Source organism: Myiozetetes cayanensis, unplaced genomic scaffold (genome assembly GCF_022539395.1).
Source record: "Myiozetetes cayanensis isolate MyiCay16 unplaced genomic scaffold, myiCay2020 scf1, whole genome shotgun sequence".
Classification (NCBI taxonomy): domain Eukaryota; kingdom Metazoa; phylum Chordata; class Aves; order Passeriformes; family Tyrannidae; genus Myiozetetes; species Myiozetetes cayanensis.
The window spans coordinates 2437944-2443943 of record NW_026086604.1 but is presented as its reverse complement, the minus strand read 5'-3'; positions in this window follow the sequence as shown (position 1 = coordinate 2443943).

Here is a 6000-nt window from a genome sequence, read left to right as displayed (position 1 = left end):
AGGTTAAAAGATCTTCATACGAGCAATTTAGAAACCAATAGCAATACCACAAAAAAAGAAAAAAAAAAAAGAAAAAGGAGAGTAAAACCAGGAGTTAAAATCACCTAGTCAGCTACTATTTCACCATTTCAGAGAGGACAAAAGGGATGAAGGGCTTTGTGCTAGCCAGCAACGTGACTTGGTGACCCTTAGCTTGGCAATGACAAATGTTGTCTTTGTTATCCAAAAAATCCAAGGTCCTCACAGCTAGCACGCTGCACAAGGTTGCCTTTAAGCGCCACTGAGGCCAAGGAGATTTAAGCACACAGCTGAGTGCTTAAATCACAGAGCCCCAGCCTGTAAATATTTGTTAACTTAGTCCAGGAACACAGGGAACGCAATTCTTACGGATCCACCAGTCAAGGCTCTCAACCCTTTTTCTTGTCTAACTCAGAAAATAAAAAAAAAAAGGATTTAACTATTCAAATATCTGCCCTTCATTAACCTTTCCCCAGTAATTATTAGCCCAATAAGCAAGCACTTCATATGGCCACGTATAATCACAAGGCATCATTCCCTTTTCCATTTGCAATGGAAAAAAAGCAGAGACACCCCCCAAGAGCATTCAAATCGTGCAATTAAGATAAAGGCCAAAAAAAATCCAAGGCCTTTACTCATATCTATCCACCTCACCACATGGTGGGACCATTTTTTCAATGCCAGCTCCCCAGATGATGGCACAGTAAGTAATGAATACCAATGACTTGGAGGAGAAGATCTGAGTCAGCATTTACAAAGTATCTTGTGGGTTTCAGTTCCCATTACCCGGTTTGATGTAGGCACCCATGAACATCCAGCCCCATCAGCCAGCTGAAAGGACATTTAGACATTTTGCTCAGTCTGGGGTGCACCCAGCTTGTGCTGTGTCTGATCCCAGGCTGGGGAAGACACCTTCTGTACACTGCTACTAATAAATGTCCATCAGGAGACAGCTCCTAACTCCCCAGCCTTTGCACCCCCCAAGGAATCTTTAACTGAGGCACACTGAAGGTCCAGGGTGAGGTGGCTTCAGTACAGGGTGATGTGGGGCTCCTCTTGGAAAATCTCTGAGAGAGGTTTTCCCTCACACCTCTCTGCTGCACCCTCCTAGAACCACTGCTCTGGAGACTGCTGGACTTCTTAAAAGCCAGAGTGCAGGAGTAAATGCTTGGGGTGGTCCTGGAAGACCTCATTCAAGAAGGGTTGGGTCCAGTTTCTCCAAAGGCAGCAGAAGAGAAGTTATTTCAAGAACAATCTCCCATAACTATTGAGACAGCATATCCCTGGCTATGCACAGGGTCCATCCACCGTCCCTGGTGAATCTATTCTCTTCCAGGCTACAAGAGACCCCTTCTGCAGGCCAGAGCCTGGGGAGCAGTAGACCTATGATGAGCTGCCCTACACTCACAGGCATCCCCAAACTGCCCCAGCCTGAAGCCCCAACCACATGCCAGAGCAAACACCTCTTGCCTACTCCCAGGAGGTGACATTCCAGCATCTGGCCAAAGAAAGATGCTCCACATGAGTCCTCCAGCCAGCTCTTCTCCTGCCCAAACCACCACAGGCTTGTTTCTGTCAGTGGGCTGTGGCAAGGGGAGCACATCCAACAGCAGTGATCCCAGAGGACAGCAGACTGACTGCTGGAGGCACACCTGCACCGGTGTGGGCTGCAGAAGTTCTTGTTGCACCCCCTGGTCCCTCTCATACCAACAGAATAAACTTCTGCAGCGTGTGTTTTGCTCTTGCAGAAGGTCTGGGCTGGGGCTGTGGTGCTGGATCAGGGCAAATCTCACTTTGTTGTTACTCCCACTCTGAGGGACAGACCTGTTTTGCCACTCTCACATTTCCTGGCAGCACAGGGCGATGGAGGTTATCAGCAACGACTCTGACGTGTTTAATTGGCCTGCAGTTAATTACATAATTTTCTTTCTAAAAGAAACTAATGAAAGAGAACTGCCAACACGGCTTAGGTACTTGCCATGCACGAGGCCTGCCTGGGGGATGATCAGGTTGGCCTTGCACAAGTGTTGCAGTGTTGGCCCAGGGACAGTCCACTCCAGCTGGAGCTTCAGAGCCCTGACAGCATGGGATGAGCACCTCCCAGGTGCTCTCTTTTATTCTATTTAGCCTCTTTTATTCTCTTTAACCTTTTATTTTTCCCCAGTGTTTTCTGCAGGGAGGTGTAGTGGGGGGGAAAAGAAGCAGTCAGTTTGCCCTGTCATGAATTGCATCCCTTCTGCCTCCCTCTCTTGGCTCAGTCCAGAGAGTTTTGCCTTAGGACCGTGCCCTGTCTCACGTGGGGAAGCTCAGGGTGTGATGGTGCTGCTGGGTTCCTGAAGAGGTCATTGATGCTCCATGTGCAGCTGGGCCAGCGCTTGGCTGGGCTAAGGACAGCTGGACCTGCAGTTCTCCCATCCCAGCCATGTGTCCCAACCATTCCCATTGTACCAGCCACTGTTCACAACAATCAAGTGAAAACTGTGCCCCCAGAAAGGATCCAGGCTGCTCTGAAAGATCCCCTGCTGCCTCCTCCTCCAGCTCACAGTGGTGTTTGCCTCCCAAGGCTGCTGGCAGGTTCTGAGATGCCTCCATGAGTCCAGCTCTGAACGAGGTGTTCCCAAATGTATCTGAGCATCAGTACAAAGCCACATCCCGCAGCTCCTCCTTCCTTCCCCAGTCCAGCATGCCTCCAGCCCTGGCCTAAGCCCAAACCTGAGGCTTGTATCTTCCTGCATCCTCTCTCACTTTTTATTATGGAGGAAGTCTGGTGTGATGGAAAATGTGCCATAAACCAGAGCACAACTGTACCAGGCTGTGCAGAAATCCCCTCAGTGAGGTCCACACTTTCCTTTTAGGGGCCAGAGCTGAGAAACAGTCATGAGCCCTTTTTTTCCTCAGAATGGGATGAATCCACAGCTTGTCCACCCTGGACAGCAGCAGAGCTGGGCTCAGAGCAGTTTGTGTAGGTCTGCAGAGAAGACATTGTTCTCTATCACCTCCAGGGCTGGTGGTCCCCAAAAATGTGCCAGTCCAGTGGTGGTTTATGATCTCCCCCAAGTGCCAATGACAGAGAAGGGCTGCAAGACGCCAGGGAAGGCTTTGAAAACCCAGCAGGGGTGCTCTTGGCACAGCAAGCTGCTTTGACACCACACCCCAGCTTTTTTCCCTTGTTTTCCTAAAGAAGCAAGATTTATATGAGTGATCCGGGCAGCTTCAATCCAAACGATGCCAAGGAGAAGAGCCCTCAAGGAGGTCTTGTTCCCTCCAGATTTGCTGGGGAAAAGCAACCCCTGCCCTTGGGACTGACTGTGACACTGAGGGGGCCCTCCCTGTGCTTGGCAGGATGGAGGGCAGAGCCTCACTGGTGAAAAAAGGGGCTGAGCTGTGCCTCTCCATCCTGAGGGATGTGCCTGAGGGAGGTGGTGCCATCCAGAGGGACCTGGACAAGCTCGAAAAGGGGGCCCTTTTACAGCACCTTCCAGTACCCAAATGGGGCTGATCAGAAAGGTGGAGACAAACTTTTTAGTAGGACCTGTAGTGATGGGATAAGGGGGAATGGTTTTAATCTAAAAAAGAGGCAATCTAGATTCAATATAAGAAAGAAGTTTTTACGATGAGGGTGGTAAAGAATTGCCCAGAGAGGTGGTGGATGCCCCATCCCTGGAAACGTTCAAGGCCAGGTTGGATGGGGCTCTGAGCAATGTGATGTAGTTGAAGATGTCCCTGCTCATTGCAGGGGGTTTGTACTAGGTGACCTTTAAAGGTCCCTTCCAACCCAAACTGTTCTATGAGTCTATGATCCATGGGAGCTCCTGTAACCTGCTCCTGCCTCTGCTCAGCCACCCCAGCAGCCCCAGACATCAAAGGCATTGCCTGCAGCCTGCCCCAGATCACCAGCTCTCCCAGATGGAAATGTGCAGATGTGGTCAGCCAAGCCCTGCCCTGGCTGGGGAAAGTGGGGGTCAGTGGCAAGGGCATGGATGTACAGGAGGAAACTTTGGGGTGGGACTGGGAGCAGGGAGGGGTGGTAAGGTGGGACAGCAGCTTTTGGACTTGAGGTACCACCTTGTCAATGCATCATTCTGCAGGCATGGACTATCCCCTCATGCCATGGAGGAGAGGGTTGGCAGAAACCCCATAAAACTCTTTATTTACCATTATCCTGCTCACAACCTGCTTGGCCTCACCCCCTGCCTCAACACACTCATGCTCTTTCCAGGCTCCTGGATGTCACAGTAGTGCCAGGGCTTACACAGAGATCCCCCCAGCCCTCTGAGCTGGGGTCTCCATGCAGTCTCACTCATGGTACATTGGCTTTTAAAGCATCTCCCAGATTCCTGTGATGTATCCAGGCTTGTGGAGGGGTGGATGGTTGGGCACCCCCACTCCTGGCTTTCCATAGCAAAACACTCCTTTCTGTAAATCGCCTCTGCAACAGCCCTGTTTGCAGGAGGGGACACTGACACTGCAGCAAACCATGATACCAGGTGGTTTCTCTCCCATCCTGTCTACCAAACCACAGTGGTGTTTGATGCAGAGTCCCAGTCCAGTTGTCACTGCGAGTCCATGCTGGAAAATGTGGCTGAAGCCCTCCATGGTCTAACAGCAGAGACCTCATGGCATCTCTTTCCACCTCCAGCAGGACAGGGAGGCCAGGACAACCTCTGCTTTCCAACAGAAGCAAAAAGCACAGAGCAGATGCTCCATTTGTTAGGGTTCATTCCCCACCCAGGGGGAATGGCTTCTTGCCACAGCAGATGATGGGACCAGGCAAGCCTGTCTGTGTGTGATGGGAGGAAGAGAACTGAAAGGGAAGGACTCTTGAATCCATCCTGCTGGGTTGTCATCTCCCCCCTGGATTTATCACCCACTGCTAATGAGAGGCAGCCGGCTCCGTGTGATGTGGACAAGCCCTGGCTGTGTGGCTCGCAGGCAGGGAGGGCACAGCTCCCCACGGACCAGCAAAGGGCCCTCGGATGCTCCAGCTCCGCTCGTGTCCTCAGGAGTTCGAGCTGAGCCGGGGGCTGCAGGGGAAATGTGAGGGGCAGCAAAAGCCAGGCAGGCTCTGCTGGGGCAAGCACAGCCCTGAGCCGAGCGTTCCTTCTGGCAGCCGGCACCAGGCACTCACAGGGAGATTATATTTTCTTTTTAATATATTTTTTTTTTCTCCTGAAGTGTCTTGTGTGGGCCCCGAAGGGGAGAAAATTATTTGAACCTGATGTGTCCCCTCCGGTCCCTCTAACGCTGCCAAGCCCACAAGGCTGCAGATGCTTTTCCACCTTCGCTCCCTGCTCCATCTGCCAGGAACTGCGGATCCCACCCTGCGCTGAGCCAATCCCCAGGACCTCCTTTGATGGAGGCAGAGGAAGCCGCCCACACCACCCCGAGGATCCCCCCATTGTCTTCCTCACTCCTGGGAAGCACCGATGACACACTCAGGGCTGGGACTGCAGGAGCAGAGGGAGGGGAGGAACCTCAGACGGGATACAGGGAGCGGGAAGGACCCGCAGCGCCGTTTGGTTTGGCAGCCCCGCACAGACAATAAAAGGTCAGGCTGCAGAGGAGCTTGTTTTGTTTTTTTTTACTTCCCTGGCTTTTGTTCAAGGCTGTGTCCTTAAGGACGGGGATTCTCTACGCCGGTGGCAGGCTGAGAGCACGGGTGGGCGGCTGATTCTTTGCCTGGCGGGGTTTTTTAGTGTGGAAATGATTTTTCTCGAGCACAGGCTGCGAGAGGAGAGGCTGAGGTGGGTATGAGTTCAGGGAGAGGGAGAGGTGGAACTGGGCACCAGGATCTGGATGGTCTGAAATCCAAATCATCTTCCCCGAGGCAACTTCTTTTTCACTCTGAAGTTTCAGGGGTTTTCAGGGGACCCGGCAGATCAGGAATTGAAGCACACGTTATGGAGGAAGCTGCACTCTTGGAATTAAATGAGAACAAACAGCCCCAGGCAGAGCCTTGGGATGAGTCAACAGGAGGGTCCC